The sequence below is a fragment of the Citrus sinensis genome, chromosome 8, assembly GCF_022201045.2.
Source record: "Citrus sinensis cultivar Valencia sweet orange chromosome 8, DVS_A1.0, whole genome shotgun sequence".
NCBI lineage: Eukaryota > Viridiplantae > Streptophyta > Magnoliopsida > Sapindales > Rutaceae > Citrus > Citrus sinensis.
The window spans coordinates 13,522,922-13,543,914 of record NC_068563.1 but is presented as its reverse complement, the minus strand read 5'-3'; the positions used below and the strand labels follow the sequence as shown (position 1 = coordinate 13,543,914).

At 34.3% G+C, this 20,993-nt stretch overlaps 3 non-coding genes across 3 annotated transcripts; 1 reads left to right on the top strand and 2 right to left on the bottom strand.

Annotated features, from left to right (window-relative positions):
- Positions 1 to 2,060: 2,060 nt before the first annotated feature.
- On the bottom strand, positions 2,061 to 2,167 carry LOC112496087 (small nucleolar RNA R71). Its single transcript, XR_003062545.2, has one exon. It is a non-coding gene; the product is annotated as a small nucleolar RNA R71 (small nucleolar RNA).
- A 6,403-nt stretch (positions 2,168 to 8,570) lies between these two features.
- LOC127899623 (small nucleolar RNA R71) lies at positions 8,571 to 8,677 on the top strand. The gene has a single exon (XR_008051500.1). It is a non-coding gene; the product is annotated as a small nucleolar RNA R71 (small nucleolar RNA).
- An 11,775-nt stretch (positions 8,678 to 20,452) lies between these two features.
- On the bottom strand, positions 20,453 to 20,557 carry LOC112496085 (small nucleolar RNA R71). The gene has a single exon (XR_003062543.2). It is a non-coding gene; the product is annotated as a small nucleolar RNA R71 (small nucleolar RNA).
- Positions 20,558 to 20,993: the final 436 nt, after the last annotated feature.

The following is a 20,993-nucleotide window of genomic DNA, read 5'->3' as shown; positions in this document are numbered from 1 at the left end:
GCCGGGGTGGCCTAGCATCCACACTCCGATACTCAAGTTAGTAACTCAAGCTTTTTTATGATGGTGAGAGCTTGCCAGCCCTCTGAAAATAATGACTTAAGGTTGAAAAGGACCCTAGCCTTTTTTTGGTAGAGTGTGTGTGATATAGAATGATGAGAATAAAACCTAGATGCCTTTATTTATAGAGTACCCTGGCTGCCACGTGGCGCATTTTAAATGGTTATGGATTGTCTTTTTCGAAGATTTTTCTGTCATTTTACCTTTTTTTAAATGATTTTTGGGCCCTTAGGAGCATGCTTGGGGAGCAAGAAGGCGTTCATGGCGTAATTTATCATTTTGGACACGTGGTGTGTGTTGAAGAGTGGTCTAAGATACCTCAGCAGAGGTTGTCTGGTAGGGCGGTTGAGGACCACTGTCCTTGGTGCAGCGTCCTTTACTTTTTTACAGAGGTGACAGCCAACTATCGCTACTTTTTCAGCAGGATATTCTGGTATTTAATTTTCTCAAAATCGAATATTATCTTTTAAGCGACGAAGACTTCTCTCATGACTGACTCTTTAGAAAATTTTCCTTCATCATTTCGCATCTGATCCATCAGGTACCGAGCTTACAGTGTAGGTCGGGTACCGAGTTTACGGTGTAGGTCGGGTACCTTGGGTATTCTCATTTGTAGTGTAGGTCAAGTACCTCATTGCGTACAGTGATCACTTATAGTCATGGCGCCTCATCGAGACGTGACATTCTACTATAATTTTTTATGTTTCTTCCCAAACACATGGCTTTAGATTGGGCTTCTAAAGTTGAGTTAATCTCGATTTGAATAGGATCTTGCTTAATCTAAGATCAATGAATAACTAAACATGGGGATTCACCTTGTAGGGTAATTGGAATATACAACGCATAATGTTATATCTAATGTTAGCATAATAACTGGTCGTTGTTAAGTTGCATATAGATATAAGATATTCAACATGCGACAGTTGAGGATGCAAGAGAGATTCTGCTTAGTGTTGTAGTAGATGTTGTAGTAACAGTATCATAATTGAAAAACAACTAATATCATTAAGTGAGTTTAAGTACTCAACTACCCTTTCCCATTGAGTATATTTTTGTGTTTGACTTTAGATTTTCCTTATTGCATTATGTTTATTGCACTTTTAATTTTATTAGGTCATCAATTTCATTAATTATTTTATTTTAATTAGACCGAAATTGCATTGTTAAATTTGCTGTAACAAGTCCTATAACATCAATCCTTGTGGGAACGATCTACATACTCATCATTATATTACTTGTTGTGTCCACTTGCACATTGACACTTACAGCAATACGCATCAACAAGTTTTTGGCGCCGTTATCGGGGATTGAATGCTTATTGTGATTTGTGAAGTCAATTTTAGTTAGTGCTAATTTTAGTTTTCTTTTAGTTTGTTTACTGTGTTGAGAGAAGTGCTTTGGCAACCCTTTCATGCGTATGTATAAACCTATTGAATTCCAGTTTAATACAGAAATTTAAAGAACTGCAAGGAGATTGAGAAAAAAGCATAGAAATTGAATATCTGCTATAGACATGGATGATTTGCAAGATATGAAGAATTTGAACCCTCGAGGAGAAATATAACAAGTTAATGCATGAGGAGATCAAGAACGTCAGAATGGGCAGAATGTTCATGGGTAACTAGGGAACAAAAATATTATCTACACTACAGATGATAGAGATATATCCATTAGAGATTATGCAGTGTTGACCCTTCAAGCCATAAATCATAGAATAGTTAGATCTAAAGTGCAAGATGCTAATTTCGAGTTCAAACTAATGATGTTTCAGATACTTCAAAATTTAGGGTAATTCAATGGATTGCTATCAGAAGATCTTAATCTTCACCTTAAATTATTTTTAGAAGTAAGTGATGCTTTCAAGATTGCTGAAGTATCACAAGAAGCGTTGAGACTCAAGATCTTCCCATTTTCTCTAAGGGATCGAATAAGAGCATGGTTGAACTCTATACCATCTGGCTGGTAAATTTTTAATGAAGTATTTCCCACCTACCAAGAATGCAAAATTAAGAAATGAGATCACATCTTTCTATCAACTTGAAGATAAAAGCTTGTATGAAGCATGAGAAAGATTTAAGGAGTTACTTAGGAGATGTCTTCATCATGATATTCCTTACGGTATATAGTTAGAAATTTTCTACAATGGTCTTAACCTAAGCACTAGTTTGATTGAAGATGCTTCAGCAAATAGGACCTTGTTATCTAAATCTTACAATAAAGCTAAAAACAACTATCAGACAAGCTACAACAATAAGAATAGTAGGAGTCCCAATATAAATGCCTTGACAACATTATCAGCCCAACCAACTTGGTTGACAGTTGCTGGAGTAGTAGTCATAGCCTTTACTATATTTGTTAATGAGAAGTGCATCTGTTTGATAATTGTCCTGGAAATCTTATCTCAGTCAACAATGTGGGCAACTACAACAGACAAAATCAGAATACACTTACAACCCTGAATGGAGACAACACGCAAACTTCTCATAGAGTAATCAAAATCAACATGTTGCCTCACTGAGTAGACAAAACAAGCCTACTCAACCACCTAGATTTCACCAACAAAATCAAGGGTAAAGAAGCACCAGCAATAATCAACTCAGTTCTCTTGAAGCTTTGATTAAGGAGTACATTGTGAAGAATCAAGCGGTTGTCCAAAGTCAAGCTGTACCCTTAAGAAACCTAGAAAATCAGATTGGACAGCTTGTTACAATATTAAGCAATAGACCTTAAGGCAGTTTACCAAGCAACACAGAGGATCTAAGACGAGAAGGAAAAGAACATTGCAAAGTGATTAACCTAAGATTTGGAAAGGATGTTCATATCCTAGTTGGTGTACCAAAAAGAAGAGTTGAACTCATTTCAACCCAAGAAGAAATTTAAGTTAAAGGGAAGCCACAACTCCCACTTTCTATGACACTGGTGAGATCAGCCAAATTGTAGCATCTGCAAAAAATGATGATCCAGTACATGTTGGTGAAGATGCCGCAGCACCAACCACATTAGTCCAGAACATAGTAAAAGAAAAGTAGTCCATACAACTTGCTACAGTACAATAGTTCAGGCACCCACCACATTTTCCTCAAAGATTCCAAAAACAAAAGTAAGACAAGCAATTCAATAAATTCTTGGAAGTGTTGAAACAGCTACATATCAACATTCCTTTTGTGGAATCTTTAGAACAAATACCAAATTATGTGAAGTTCTTGAAGGATATTTGGCAAAGAAAATAAGGCTTGGAGAGTTTGAAATAGCTACTTTGACACAAAAATGCAGCTATATGCTTCAAAATAAAATACCTCAAAAGCTAAAGAATTCATGAAGTTTTACAATCCTATGTTCTTGAGGAACTAAATACAGTGGTAAGGCACTTGTGATTTAGGAGCTAACATTAATCTCATACCTCTATTAGTGTTCAAGCTATTGGGAGTTGGAGAAGTTAGACTAACATCAGTAACTTTATAACTTGCTGAAAGATCTCATGTCTATCCAAAAGGCAAGATTGAAGATGTCTTGGTGAAGGTGGATAAATTTATTTTTTCAGTGGATTTTATAGCGCTGGACTTTGAGGCAGATAAAGAAGTACCAATCATTTTATATAGACCCTTTTTAGCCACATGAAATACTCTAATTGATGTGTAAAAAATAGAACTGATAATACGAGTTAATGATCAGCAAGTTATATCCAATATGCTAAATGCAAAGAAGAGTCCTAATGATGTTGAAGACTGTAATTTTATCAGAAGAGTCCCTGATTGTTTAAGCTGGATCCTTTAAGAATAGATCCTCTCTTGGGTTGTTCACAGCAACTTTCATGTAGTTCTTCACTTTATGCCTATTCACCTTAAATTATGACCCATCATTTTATTTTAAAGTTCAACAACCCCGTGAGGATAAACTTTTATAAATTTGAAAGGTCCTGACTGTCTAGACTTTATTTTCCATAGAATAGTTTTAATTGCGAGTTGTCGAGCAAGACTTAGTGGCCTGAAATTAACTCCCTCTGTTGGATTGCTTATCATGCCATTACTTGGTCCTTTTTTTTTTGCATTTTCATAGAAGAATAACTGTAACTCTTTTATCTCACAAAGTTGTACGTTTCTTTGCTCTATTGCAGCCATTATATCCATGTTTAGTTGTTTAACTGCCCAATATGCTTTGTGCTCCAGCTCTAATGGCAAAAGGCTAGCTTTACCGTAAATAATTCTGTATGGAGACATTTTTGCCTGTGAGTTTTGTAAATTGTTCAGTAAGCCTATAAGGAGTCATTTAGTCTAATAGACTAATCTTTTCTATTAGGATTCACCACTTTTTCTAGAATCTTTTTTTATCTTCTTGTTGAACACTTATGCCTAACCACTTATTTGTGGATGATATGCTGTAACAACCTTATGTTTGATTCCATACTTAGCCAATGCTGCATCAAACATTTTGTTACAAAAATATATTCCTTCATCACTAATAATAACTCTAAGAGTACAAATCTTGAGAAAATATTCTTTTGAAGGAACTTTACCACTGCCTTGGCATCATTTGTTGGCAATGTTGTAGCTTCTACCCACTTGGATACATAGTCCATAGCAACTAAGATATATAAGTTGCCAAAAGAGGATGAGAATGGTCCCATAAAGTCTATTCCCCATGCATAAAAAAGTTCAACTTTTAAGATGTTGGTTAGTGGCATTTCATGCTTTTGAGATATGTTTCACGTTCTTTGGCACTTATCAAAGCATTTAACAAACTCATAAGCATCTCGAAAAATAGAAGGCCAGTAATAACCTGATTGAAGAACTTTTGCTATTGTTCTATGTCCTCTAAAGTGTCCATCATATGCTGCAGCATGACAAGGCTGTAGAATGTTTGAAATTTCTTCATTAGGAACACATGTTATGATCATATAGTCTGAACACATCTTGTACCAGTAGGGCTCATCTCACTGATGGCTTTTGACATCATGGACAAATCTCTTCTTCTAATGGTAGCTCAAATCAGATTGTAATAAGCCACTCACTACGTTATTAGCAAAATCTATATACCATGAAAATCCAGATTGTTGCAGCATTTGTGCATGCTATATCGTTAGCAACTGCTCATCAGGAAAAGTTTATTTTATATCTTGCTTAGTTAGAGTGCTTGCATTTGCTTCCAAACTTTAAAGATGATTTGCTACTTGATTCTTAGTTCATTTTCTGTCTTTGATCTCTAAGTTAAACTCTTGTAGTAAAATAATCCACCTAATCAACTTTGGTTTGGCATCTTTCTTTAAAATCAAATACTTTATAACTTAGTGATCCATATAAACAGTTACTTTGGTGCCAACCAAATAAGCTCTGAATTTATTAAATGTAAAAATAACTACTAGTAACTCTTTTTCAGTGGTGGTATAGTTGAGTTGTGCATTAACTATGGTCTTTCTGGTCTAATAAATGGAGTGAAAAATCTTGTCTTTCCTCTACCTTAGCATTGCTCCAACAGTGTGATCATTAGTATCACACATAAACTTAAAAGGCATACTCTAATTGGGCGCTACAACAACTGGTGCTATAACAAGGGCTTTCTTCAATTCAACAAAGGCTTTTAATAATTCTTATCAAAATTAAAGGGTCTATTATGCTCCAGCAACATGCATAAAGGTTTGGATATTTTAGAAAAATCCTTAATAAACCTTTTATAGAACCCAGCATGTCCTAAGAAACTTCTTATACCCTTGACTAAAGTAGGTGCTGTAAGTTTGTCAATCACATATATTTTTACCTTATCCACCTCTATTCCCTTTCTAAAGACCCTGTGGCCTAAGACTAACTTTTTTTATACCATGAAATGACACTTTTCCTAATTCAACATTAAGTTTATCTCTTTACATCACTTAAGCACATTTTCTAGATTATGCAAACAATCAATAAATAGTTCCCTAAAAATTGAAAAATCATCCATGAATACCTCAAGTGTTTGCTCAACCATATCTAAAAAAAATAGACATCATATACTTTTGGAAAGTTGCTGAAGCATTGTACAGACCAAATGGCATCCTTATAAAGGCAAAGGTTCCATAGGGACAAATGAATGTTGTCTTCTCCTGATCCTTTGGTGCCATAGACATCTGGTTGTAGGCTAAGTGTCCGTCCAAGAAATAGTAGCACTCTTTTCTAACAAGTATGTCCAGCATCTGACCTATGAAAGGGAATAGAAAATGATCCTTACTTATGGTTTTATTTAACTTTCTATAATCTATGCAGACTTTCCATCAAGTTATTGTTCTTGTAAGAATGAGCTTATTCTTTTCATTTGCTACAACTGTTACTCCAACTTTCTTTGGAACACATTGTACTGGGCTTACCTATGAGCTGTCTGATATTGGGTAAATAATTCCAACATCAAGCCATTTGATGATTTATTTGCTCACAACTTCTTTCATGATGGGATTTAATATTCTCTGGTGCTCTTCAGAGTTATTAAAGCAATCCTCCAGCAAAATCTAGTGCATGCGTATAGAGGGGTTGATTCTTTTGATATTTGTTGTGGTCCATCCAATGGCCATTTTGTATCTCCCTAACACATCCACCAAACGCTTTTCTTGTTTTGCATTTAAAGAAGATGAAATGATTATAGGAAACATGTCATTGTCACTAAGATAAACATACTTCAAATGTGAAGGTAAAAGTTTTAATTCTAAAATAGGAGGTGACTCAATAGAGAGAACAGAAGAGTTGTTTGAAAGATCAAGAGATTTAAAGTGCTTGTCAGTTCTGAAGGTTGCTTCTCTCCTAGCCATGTTATGTCACCTGTTTAAATATTTTCATCTTTAAGTTCTTCAAATGTTACAGCTTAGATTTTTCGTTACTGCAGCAACTGTTAAATCTCTCTGCTACAGTAAAATCCACAGCACTGATAAAATTACAGTCTTCAACATCATTAGGACTCTTCTTGGCATTTAGCACATTGGATATAACTTGTTGATCATTAACCCATATTATCAGTTCTATTTTTTACACATCAATTAGAGTATTTCTTGTGGCTAAAAAAGGTCTATATAAAATGATTGGTACTTCTTTATCTGCCTCAAAGTCCAATACTATAAAATCCACTAAAAAAATAAATTTATCCACTTTCACCAAGACATCTTCAATCTTGCCTTTTGAACAGACATGAGATCTTTCAGCAAGTTATAAAGTTACTGATGTTAGTCTAACTTCTCCAACTCCCAATAGCTTGAACACTAATAGAGGTATGAGATTAATGTTAGCTCCTAAATCACAAGTGCCTTACCACTGTATTTAGTTCCTCAAGAACATAGGATTGTAAAACTTCCTGAATTCTTTAGCTTTTGAGGTATTTTATTTTGAAGCATATAGCTGCATTTTTGTGTCAAAGTAGCTATTTCAAACTCTCCAAGCCTTATTTTCTTTGCCAAATATCCTTCAAGAACTTCACATAATTTGGTATTTGTTCTAAAGATTCCACAAAAGGAATGTTGATATGTAGCTGTTTCAACACTTCCAAGAATTTATTGAATTGCTTGTCTTACTTTTGTTTTTGGAATCTTTGAGGAAAAGGTGGTGGGTGCCTGAACTATTGTACTGTAGCAAGTTGTATGGACTACTTTTCTTTTACCACGTTCTGGACTAATGTGGTTGGTGCTATGGCATCTTCACCAACATGTACTGGATCATTATTTTTTGCAGATGCTACAATTTGGCTGATCTCACAAGTGTCATAGAAAGTGGGAGTTGTGGCTTCCCTTTAACTTAAATTTCTTCTTGGGTTGAAATGGGTTCAATTCTTCTTTTTAGTACACCAACTAGGATATGAACATCCTTTCCAGATCTTAGGTTAATCACTTTGCAATGTTCTTTACCTTATCTTCTTAGATCCTCTGTGTTGCTTAGTAAACTGCCTTAAGGTCTATTGCTTAATACTATAACAAGCTGTCCAATCTGATTTTCTAGGTTTCTTAAGGGTACAACTTGACTTTGGACAACCGCTTGATTCTTCACAATGTACTCCTTAATCAAAGCTTCAAGAGAACTGAGTTGATTATTGCTGGTGCTTCTTTACCCTTGATTTTGTTGGTGAAATCTAGGTGGTTGAGCAGGCTTGTTTTGTCTACTCAGTGCGGCAATATGTTGATTTTGATTACTCTATGAGAAGTTTGCGTGTTGTCTCCATTCAGGGTTGTAAGTTTATTCTGATTCTGTCTGTTGTAGTTGCCCACATTGTTGACTGAGATAAGATTTCTAGGACAATTATCAAACAGATGCACTTCTCATTAACAAATATAGTGAAGGCAATGACTACTACTCCAGCAACTGTCAACCAAGTTGGTTGGGCTGATAATGTTGTCAAGGCATTTATATTGTGGACTCCTACTATTCTTATTGTTGTAGCTTGTCTGATAGTTGTTTTTAGCTTTATTGTAAGATTTAGATAACAAGGTCTTATTTGCTGAAGCATCTTCAATCAAACTAGTGCTTAGGTTAAGACCATTGTAGAAAATTTCTAACTATATACCGTAAGGAATATCATGATGAAGACATCTCCTAAGTAACTCTTTAAATCTTTCTCATGCTTCATACAAGCTTTTATCTTCAAGTTGATAGAAAGATGTGATCTCATTTCTTAATTTTGCATTCTTGGTAGGTGGGAAATACTTCATTAAAAATTTACCAGCCAGATGGTATAGAGTTCAACCATGCTCTTATTCGATCCCTTAGAGAAAATGGGAAGATCTTGAGTCTCAACACTTCTTGTGATACTTCAGCAATCTTGAAAGCATCACTTACTTCTAAAAACAATTTAAGGTGAAGATTAAGATCTTCTGATAGCAATCCATTGAATTACCCTAAATTTTGAAGTATCTGAAACATCATTAGTTTGAACTCGAAATTAGCATCTTGCACTTTAGATCTAACTATTCTATGATTTATGGCTTGAAGGGTCAACACTGCATAATCTCTAATGGATATATTTCTATCATCTGTAGTGTAGATAATATTTTTGTTCCCTGGTTACCCATGAATATTCTGCCCATTCTGACGTTCTTGATCTCCTCATGCATTAACTTGTTATATTTCTCCTCGAGGGTTCAAATTCTTCATATCTTGCAAATCATCCATGTCTATAGCAGATATTCAATTTCTATGCTTTTTTCTCAATCTCCTTGCAGTTCTTTCAATTTCTGTATTAAACTGGAATTCAATAGGTTTATACATACGCATGAAAGGGTTGCCAAAGCACTTCTCTCAACACAGTAAACAAATTAAAAGAAAACTAAAATTGGCACCAACTAAAATTGACTTCACAAATCACAATAAGCATTCAATCCCCGATAACGACGCCAAAAACTTGTTGATGCGTATTGCTGTAAGTGTCAATGTGCAAGTGGACACAACAAGTAATATAATGATGAGTATCTAGATCGTTCCCGCGGGGATTGATGTTATAGGACTTGTTACAGCAAATTTAACAATGCAATTTCGGTCTAATTAAAATAAAATAATTAATGAAATTGATGACCTAATAAAATTAAAAGTGTAATAAACATAACGCAATAAGGAAAAATCTAAAATCAAACACAAAAACATACTCAATGGGAAAGGGTAGTTGAGTACTTAAACTCACTTAATGATATTAGTTGTTTTTCAATTATGATACTGTTACTACAACATCTACTACAACACTAAGCAGAATCTCTCTTGCATCCTCAACTGTCGCATGTTGAATATCTTATATCTATATGCAACTTAACAACGACCAGTTATTATGCTAACATTAGATATAACATTATGCGTTGTATATTCCAATTACCCTACAAGGTGAATCCCCATGTTTAGTTATTCATTGATCTTAGATTAAGCATGATCCTATTCAAATCGAGATTAGCTCAACTTTAGAAGCCCAATCTAAAGCCATGTGTTTGGGAAGAAACATAAAAAATTATAGTAGAATGTCACGTGTCGATGAGGCGCCATGACTATAAGTGATCACTGTACGCAATGAGGTACTTGACCTACACTACAAATGAGAATACCCAAGGTACCCGACCTACACCGTAAACTCGATACCCGACCTACACTGTAAGCTTGGTACCTAATGGATCAGATGCGAAACGATGAAGGAAAAGTTTCTAAAAAGTCAGTCATGAGAGAAGTCTTCGTCGCTTAAAAGATAATATGCGATTTTGAGAAAATTAAATACCAGAATATCTTGCTGAAAAAGTAGCGATAGCTGACTGTCACCACTGTAAAAAAGTAAAGGACGCTGCACCAAGGACAGTGGTCCTCAACCGCCCTACCAGACAACCTCTGCTGAGGTATCTTAGACCACTCTTCAGCACACACCACGTGTCCAAAATGATAAATTACGCCATGAAAACCTTCTTGCTCCCCAAGCATGCTCCCAATGGCCCAAAAATCATTTAAAAAAAGGTAAAATGACAAAAAAATCTTCGAAAAAGACAATCGATAACCATTTAAAATGCGCCACGTGGCAGCCGGGGTACTCTATATATAAAGGCATCTAGGTTTTATTCTCATCATTCTATATCACACACACTCTACAAAAAAAAGGCTAGGGTCCTTTTCAACCTTAAGTCATTATTTTCAGAGGGCTGACAAGCTCTCACCATCATAAAAAAGCTTGAGTTACTAACTTGAGTATCGGAGTGTGGACGCTAGGCCACCCCGGCTTCACCTCTAACCTCTTTTTCATTGTTTTGTAGGCTTAAAACTTGTCTCAAAAGACCTCATTTTCAGACTCTGGCCTCTTGCCGTCATCACTAGCCTCTTACTCTCTTTACCTTATTCAAATCTTCGAAACATCATACACAACGACCTAGTGTGGTACCCCATTTATCGTAAAAAATAAATCTATTGTTCTTGATAGATTTTTCCCTTTTCCTTTCCTCCAAAATATGTCTAAAACCCCATGTATTGTCTTGATTTATTCCACTACGTCGGACATTTTTTAAGCTCTTTCTTAACTAGTATCCGCTAATTGGGAGGTCAACCAAAATAGAGATTTGCGATAAGTAAAATCAAGATAAAATGTTACAACAGATTCTTCTCATGTTTCGCATACTCTTCAATGGGGTATTTCACTTTAGGAAGTTGTAGGAAATTTATTTTTGGAAAGCCTAACCATTGGCTATTGTTTTTCCTGATTTGTTTAGGTTAATTTTTCCTTTATTAGCCTCTTATTTTGTGGTATATGAAAAAAAATTTAAAAAGGGTTGTCCTTTAAAGAGGGAAAGTAGTTTTATCATTATATGCACATGTGCACTCTTTTTTCCCTTTTATTTTCTAATAGGTCAAAAACAGTTGTGTCAAAGCATTTTGGGTTTTCTTTAACCTCACTCCTGGAAAAATTAAAAAATAACATGGATAAATAAAATAGCCGAAATGTAAATAAGTCAACATAGCTCTTAGGGAATTAGCATAATTGCAATAAATAAGATAAAGATAACATAATAGATAAATTGGTCTTGAGCTCAATTTAAAAGAATATTTTGACCCTTTTGACCATATATCTAAATTTCAATGTTTTATGTTGATTAAGTGAGCTTTTTATTTTATTGCCCTTTAATTCCAGTAGCTCAAGTGGAGGAGGAATCTTTGTTTTACATCGGTTTCTTGGCTTTATTGCCTTTTTAATCATATTTAAAGTTTGGTTCGCACACATAAACTATTTTTAATTGAGCATATATGAGTAAATACCTCTTATTACAACCATTTACAACCAAATCTAATCTAAAAAGGTAATTGTATGGTGGTATTTATATGTGTTTTAGTGAGATAAAATGGCTTTCAACTTGCAAATTCTCCAAAGATGATGCCAATGAAGGAGTTGAAATCTTTATCTTCACACAAATTTGTAGTTGCAGAAAACTTGATAGTATAGATCGATCTTAGAGCCAATATGGATACCTACAAAAGTCAATTTGACGCCCAAGTTATTATTTGTCTAAGGAAAAAAAGAAGAAGAAATTGGCAGAATATGAGTTTTTCCTTGAAGCGGTTAATATCCTTATAATACAAAGATTTGTTCTCTTAAAGATAGGTCTTTATTTATAGAAAATGGTTGACATAAAAGTAGAGTTTTGTTCTAAACCCTAAATCAATGCTGATTGGGAGGCAACCCAACAAGGGGAGTTATTTTGAATTTTTAAAGCACTCAAATTTAGTTTTTAATATTGTTTAATTTGCTCCTTTTGTTATTTTAAAATGTGCATCTAACCTCTATATTTTCTCCTAGTTTCTTGTCATTAAATTGCAGTAAGTAGAAGCTAAAAGAGGAGGTTTTGAATGCAAAACTAAAAAACAAAAAAAAAATTGGACAAAATAGCAGCAACATCACTCACAGCATTGTAGACGAAAAATGCTTCTCAAACAACATATGCATTTACCATTTATGTTGCAGCAACTGATCGGATGTAACAACAATGACTTATTTTACTAACTCAATAACCAAAGATTTTTACCGTCAAACAGTCATTCTTGAATTTTTACCGTTGGTGGCTGACATGCTTATGTCAGCAGATTAGTATTTTTGAAAATGAAAATAATGCAATCCTTGATTTTTTGTGACACATCTCTTTCTTTCCATTTAATTTTTTTTAATTCAAAAAATATTCCAAACTTATTATTTTACTTATCTCTCTCTCTCTCTCTCTCTCAATTTTCCTTTTGCTATAAATTAGGATTTTACTTTTACCGCTTCAATTTCACTATCACTTTCTCTCTTGTTGTTTGTAACTCTCAATATCTTAACATCTATTTCTCACATTCTTATCTTCTCAACATAAAAAAAAAAAACTGATTTAAATTGTTGCAGCAATGGCTAAAATCAAAGCCCGGGCTGGCAGATTGAAAGACCTTGAGCGTTTCTATAGTTTCAAATTTGAGGAAAAATATAAAGACTTTATCGAACCACGAAAAATTCTAGAGGAAAAGGGTTTTCAGTTTCCTAAACAGCCAACTGGGATGATTAACATTATCTTCATTGCTGCAATAATGAGAGGTTGGGTTAAGTTTTGTGCTCACCCCCGAGACCCAGTGCTTTTAATTGTCAAATACTTATACTCTAACATGTTACAGTAAGACCAACGCAACATTTTGGTGAGGCAAATTTAGGTCCCCTTAGATTCTCGAGTTATCAATGCTTTTTATGACTTGCCTGCTATTATTGATTGTGAGTATACAAAATTTACTAAGAATATGACTGTAAAGAAGTGGGGGGAAGGTCTTTAAAACCCTAACCGTAGAAGGCGGTGAGTGGATGAATGAAGAGGGTAGGGTGGTTAATAGGATAGAATTGAAGCCTATTGCTAAGGTTTGGGTAAAATTTTTGAAGTTTAGACTGATGCCAACTACACACACAACCACAGTTTCCCAAGATAGGATCATGCTTCTTTATACTATTATAAAAGGGTTAACTGCTGATGTTGGAAACATCATAGAACAAGAAATTAAAAAGTGTGCCACCAAGAAGCAAAAGTATGTTGCCTTGCTATTTCCTTTACTTATCATAGACATTTGTGAGACTTTTAGAGTAAAATTTATTGTAAGTGATGAAAGAATCAATAATGAAGGGGCTCTCACAGGTAGGACAATAGAAAGAGCAGCTGGTGAACCAACTGCTATAGCAATCCCGGAACATCCCGCTATAATTAAATTATGGCAAGTTATTGAAATTGGGAAGATACTGCAGGAACTCAGTGAAAGCTTAAATGCATGCATCTAAGCACAAAAAAAAAAGAGAATAAGAGGTTTTGGACTTACTTACTACATCTTAAAGCATAGAAACATTAATTTGCCATAAATATGAAGAGCAAACACATAGATTTCCTAGAGTCTCTACTACAGTAAATCAATTTCCAAAGAGCAGTAGAGACTGCTCCAGTAGTAGAAGAAGAAAAAGTAGAGACTGAAGAAGAGTCAGAAAAAGAAGAACAACAAGAAAAAGAAGAACTGAAACTGAAGTAGAAGAAGAAAAAAAGGAAGAAGATAATGAAGAAGAGGAAAATAAAGAGAAAAAGAAAGAGAAACCTCCAATTGTGAATCCTAAAAGCAAAGGAAAAGAAAAAATCTTGATCGATGAGGAGTCTGAGACAAATGAGCAATAGGATGTTGATGTAGCCATTAAAGAGGCCATCAACAGAGCTACAAGAACAAAAAAAGCAAAAAGAAGAGCGTGCAGGAACTCATTGCTAGCATCACTACTGAATAACCGACAACAACAACTCTTTTACCAACTACCACAAAGATGACTCTTATGAAGTCTCATGTCCCAACTCAAAGGGCATCCAGCAAGAGAAAAGGGGCATAACCCTTTGGAGGTGCTGCAGCATCACAAGTACCAAAAGAACCAGAACCCAAGAAAACAAAGCCAACTATGCCCAAAGTTATAAAAGTTGCTGGAACTCCTCAAACCAGTCCAAATAAAAACCAGAAGAAGAAACTTCACTAAAAGAGCATTTGAAAAGTGGAGGAAAGAAGTAGTGACCTTAAACAGCAAGTGCTGAGGCATTGCTTTCAACAATAGAGGAGTATCCTCTGCTACCCAGTCTAGTTTTGCAATTTCTGAAACTTTTCTTTTCGTTTATTTATTTTATCTTGTTCATTTTGCTTTTCTTTATTTTAAGTGTATGCATAAATGCCTTTAATTTATTTTGAGTGCATGTGAGGACATAACACCTCTCAAGTTTAGGAAAGAGTTGTGTTATGGTGTAATATGTCTATCAATATATGTGTTTGTGTTGTGTGTGGAGAAATTTGATTTCAGTATGTTATGAATGTGCATGATTTTTTTTTTAATTTTATAGATGTTTATTTGACTATGTGTGATTGAGTGTGTAACTCTGTTTATCTAGTATTTGTATTTGGATTAGAAAACCTAATGAGGATGAATTAAGTGATCAGATATAGGCTGAATGACTTCCAAGTAAAGACAATTTATGGATGAGGGCTAAAACTCTATCTTAACACTTACTTAGGCTTTGGTTGAGTTTTATGAGTATGTTGTAGGAAAACTAGGTAGAACAATGTAGAAAATATCAACATTCTAAGGTTAAAAGAGCTAAAGTCTAGGGGAACCTAAAATTTGTTTCAAAATTATCACAAAGTTTGCTTGATATGAAATAAAATTATGTTCCAATGACTTAGGTACTGAGTAACCAGGGCTGAGTATATACCCCCATATGCATACTTGAGTAAAAAGGCAGCAAGAATTAAGAATATTATTGTAGCAACCCAAAAGCAAGATAAGTCATCTGTCTAGGATACTAAGTAGCAAGGTCTGTTCATCAGCTCCATGTTCAACCTTGAGTTAAAGGTATCTAAAGAAAAGACTATGTTATAATATCTTAGATGTTTGTGCTGTAGCAACTCTGATCTGTACATTGATAAGGTAATTAGGTGTCATCATTACAAGTGATAGGCATTCACATGAAAAGTCGATATTACACTAAAGGGTCTTAAAAAAAAGAAGAAAATGATGATTGTTGTAGCACAGTTTAAAGCCATTTATGACCCTTATTTCCCTATAAATGGAAATGTCTCTGTTGTTTTTTCTTTGAGTCATATCTGATGCTTGAGTGATGCTACAACAACTCTAGAACTTAATCAAAGTGCTACACACACGCTCTGGACAGAATAAAACCTAAGCCTATAACTAGAATTGCTTATGGTAATTTTGTATGTTTAAGAATGAAATCTGAGGGCTGATGAATCCGAGCAATCTAGATGATAGAGCTAAGTTGTTTGTTGCATGATTGCGTGATTGAAGTATTAGTATTGTTGTCATCACTTAAGGACAAGTAATAGTTTAAGTTTGAGGTGTTATAACTTTATAAAATGAGAGTTATCATGACATTTCTAGACGTAAACTAATATTACTTAGAGAGTAAACAATGTGTTTTTATTTACTTTTTGCATGAGCATGTATTTAAGTTTAATTTTGATAAATTGATTGTGTTTGTGATCACTTTGTACTCTGATTATGTGTATGACTGTAGGTGACTAAAAGGCCTGAGCTTTATGGATGGATGATGTAGTAGCAGCCTTGTAGAAATGACAAAGAACTTGTCTGCAGATGAACTAAAACAAGTTTGAATCAGATAAGATGTTGTAGCAATTATTGCAGCAATCCAAGAGCAAATACAGACAAGACTGCCCACTTGTTAACAGGCAAAGCATGCTGCAGTCGTTATTGCACTGTCACTGTCATGTGCAAACAAAACAGTGATAGGTAGCACAAAAAGATATGTGATATGAGGTTGCTAAAAAGAGACATGTGGTCACATGCTTTTGGTTGTCCTAATTCCAAGATATAAAACGAGCACACATAAAAGAAACAAGAGTAGGGACCGCGCACAAAAAAACAACAGAGAGAAAAAGAAAATGAAGAGAATAAGAGAAAGTTGAGGGCTCCAGCAAGGATTTCTAAGAAAAAGAAGGGAAATCGCCAAAACCTAAGAGAGGGACGTCTTGAATTTAGCGAATCTCAATTTCTACTCTTTATTGCTTGTTTTCATTTTTCTCTGGGAATGTATTTGATGGCAAAAACGTGTGTTGTTACCATTTTATCACCTATCATGAACTAAACTTTGATGTAATTGGGTGTTAAACAAACTTAATGGTTATTTGACTTATATATGTGTTGCTTAGAATCTACTGTAGCATTTTGTCTTGATTTTACTTATTACAAATCTCTATTTTGGTTGACCGCCCATTTAGTGGATACTAGTTAAAAAGGAGTCTAAAAAAGGTTTGACTTAGTAGAACAAATTAAGACAACACATAATTTTAGATTGGGTTTCTCAAGTTGAGTTAATCTCGATTTGAATAGAGCCATACTTAATCTAAGATTATGGAAGAACTAGACATAGGAATTCACCTTGTAGGGCAATTAGAATCTAGAACACATAATATTATATCTAATGTTAGCATAACAATTGGTCATTGTTAGTTTGCATATAGATATAAGATATCTAACATGGGACAACTGAGGATGCATGAGAGATTATACTCGGTGTTGTAGTAGATGCTGTAGCAATAGTACCATAATTGAAAACTGTCAATATCATTATGTGAATTTAAGCACCCAACTAACCCTTTCCAATTGAGTATATCTTTGTGTTTTACTTTAGATTTTCCTTATTGCATTTTTAATTTCATTAAGTCATCAATTTCATCAATTATTTTACTTTAATTAGACTTAAATTGCACTGTTAGTTTTATTGTAGCAAGTCTTATAACATCAATCCATGTGGAGACGATCTGGATACTCATCATTGTATTACTTGTTGTGTCCACTTGCACATTAACACCTACAGCAATACGCATCAAAACTCGTATGAAAGCATCCTAACTAAATCCCCTTGCTAGAAGTTCTTCACTACCAATATCTTGAGTTAAAGTTGTTTGGTAGCTCTTGTGCATTTACACCATTCTTTACAGTGAGTGCTTAAAATGCTAGTTCCCTACACTATAGTCCTACAATCAAATTTTTAGCCACAATAGTTGCATTTGCACTTGCCATAGTTATTTGAAAATTGAGTAGAATGCTACCATACCACTGATCTTGTTGCCATCTTTTTCCTTGGTTTTTATTATGGTGGTTTTGATGATGAAGCCCTTTTCCTCTTCGTTCCACTAGTGACTTCTATTGGTGAATCATTTTCAACTTATTGTTCAACTTTACGATTGGACACATTCAGTTTAGATTCAATGTTGTCTTGAACTCTTGAAAAAGATGACATTTGAAAAAAGTTAAATAAAGAAAATAAGCAATCTTGATTCATTCAAATACTAAGAAATTTCTTAAAAAAATAAAAATTTCGAATTGAGATTACTTAACAGAAAGTATTCATTAAGGCTTAAGCTATATTTTTTTTCAATTCATTTCAACATTATAATTTGGTTGATTTGAATATAGTGCCAATAACATAATAGACTTGAAATTCAGTTTAGTTGTCATAATTTTATACTAATTGAGTATCAATTCATTGATTCAAATTATGCATCAATGACAAGAAATGAAATTAACAAACCAATACAACATTGTTTAAACTAACAAATAAAATTAACAAAAATAAAGAAACGAGCAAAGAGTGTTTAATTAAATGAAAAGTGGCATTAACATGGGAAATGTGGTAAATACAAAAATAATCTTAATTTGATGATGAAACTAAAGTACCATTTGTGAATAAGACTCTAAGATTTGACAAAGCCAAAATTCATTTCAGCACCATAATTTTTGTTAATTTCATTTCTTGTCATTGATGCTTAAATAGTCTAAAATTCTTTATATTAACAAAGTGAATAAATGCATCAACCTTGTTACAATCTCATAATATACAAGCCAATCAATGTATCAACTATTCATATGCAATTTCAGTAGTAACAACATCATGACGGAAATCAAGTCAAATAAATTATATGAATGCTGAATGGAAGAAAAAAAATTAAAATATTTGTTGCAAAATCTATAAAATTTAAATATTAAATTATAAGTTAAAATATAAATCACCTTATAGACTAGCATGCAGGACCTTGTTATGAAACCATATGACATAACCATCTAAAGATTTGCCTTTCTTTTGTACTATTTTAGATATAAGTGAGAAACTCCATTATTCTTTTCTTGCATTTCGAAATTGGTGAGAAAGCCCCACTATAGTTGTTCCCATGACAAGCCAATCTCAATAGAGAGATTATTAAACCACACTTTAGTTATATCCTTCAAAGTATAAAGGAAGATGTGACGGATGGCATGAATATTGATGCCTTTAATGGTCATTTGACCTTTATAAAGGTTTTTAGCGGGATTGGTGTGGCCTTCAGGATGTGATTTGGGGCATATTAAAACTGGTGGGAATAATAGTGCCAGTGATTTTCTGCGACGATCTCATTTCTTTTTACAATCCTATCTACCTTTTCACAAAAGTGGTAGAGTTCAACAATCACAACATAATTGAATAACCTATTCTCATCTAATTTTTCCTCCCCATGGTAGTGTTGAGCATTCAACTTGTTATGGAGATCAATAATGAAGAATGAGGTTAGTTTTTTGGGTTGTCTCCTAATGTTACGACTAGTGTTGGTGGATCTAGCATTCCTATTTTGTATGAGTTTCAATTTTGACTGAGTTGCGGGGACTTTGGTTGGCCTCGCCCTAGTGGATAGAACAATTAGAATCGTCCCAGCAAGTAGTGGAGTAATGCCATATCTTGTATTGACATAACAATTAGTCACTGTTAGGTTGCATAAAGGTATGAGATGTCCAACATGCGATAGCTGAGGATGGATGAGAATTCTGCTCAGTACCATAGCATATGCTATAGCAAATGAACTTGATATGAACTAAACAGTCAGCCCCATTAAGAGAGTTTAATCACTCAACTACCACATGTGCATTGATTTAACTTTGTGTTTAACGTGAAAATTTTGTTTTATTGTCTTTGCATTTTATGTTGATGCGTTGTTATTTTTATGAGTTAATTGATCTTTTTAATCCTCTTTAGTTGATTTAGAAAAGAGATTGCATTGTTGAGATTGATGTAGCAACTCTAGTAGCATCAATCCCTGTGGAGACGATCTTGATTACTCATCACTTTATTACTTGTTGTGTATACTTGCACATTGACTCCAATAGCAATTGAGTTAAAATCAACAACAAGTTTTTGGGGCTGTTGTCAGGAATTGATTGTTTATTTTTTAGTTGTGAAACTACTTTTGACAGTGCCAATCTTGGAATTTATTTTGATTATTTACTTGATGGACATGTGACCACTGCATGCGCAAATATAGACTTGTTGAATTTCAATTAGATCCAGAGATTGAAAGGACCGCTAGGAGATTGAGAAGAGAACAAAGAAATTCAAAAGTTGCTGTAACAATGAATAATTTGCAAGATTTGGGAAACTTAGATCCTCACGGACCGATACAACCTGTCAATGCTCAAGAAGGTCAAAATGGGCAAATTAACCAAATACAACCAGAGAACAACAATATAATTTATATGGCAAATGACAGAAACAGAGCTATTAGGGTTTATGTTGTGTTAACTCCTCAAGTTGTACACCTTGGAATAGTCAGACCTGAAGTGGAAGCTACCAACTTTGAACTCAGACCAGTGATGTTTCAGATGTTGCAGACAGTAGGGCAATTTAACCGACTACCATCTGAAGATCCTCATCTCCATCTCAAGCTATTTTTGGAGGTGAATGATGTTTTAAAATTGCTGGAGCATCACAGGAAGTATTGAGACTTAGACTTTTTCCTTACTCTCTGAGAGATCGAGCAAGAGCATGGTTGAACTCTTTACCACCAGACTCCATCACAATATGGAATGACTTAACTAACAAGTTTTTGATGAAATATTTCCCACCAACCAAGAATGCAAAATTACGGAATGAACTCACCTCTTTTCATTAAATTGAAGATGAAAGTTTGTATGAGGCTTGAGAAATTAAGGAATTGTTAAGGAGATGCCCTCATCATAGTATTCCTTGCTGCATACAGCTAGAAACCTTCTATAATATGTTGAATCCAAGTACTAGATTGATGGTCAATGCATCAGTAAATGGGGCGTTACTATCTAAATCTTATAATGAAGCATATGAAATTTTAGAGAGAATTGCTAATAACAATTATCAATGGCCATCAACTAGACAAACTACATCAAGAGAAGTAGCAGGAATACACAATGTAGATGCATTTATAGCACTATCAGCTCAAGTAACATCATTGACCAATATGGTAAAAGTTATGACCTCTGCTCCAGCAACTGTTAATCAAGCTGCTAAGATTTCTTGCGTGTACTGTGGAGAGGGGCATTTATTTGAAAATTGCCATGGGAATCCAACATCAGCGAATTATGTGGGTAACTTCAACCGACAGAACCAGAACAATCCATATTCTAGCACTTACAACCTTGGATGG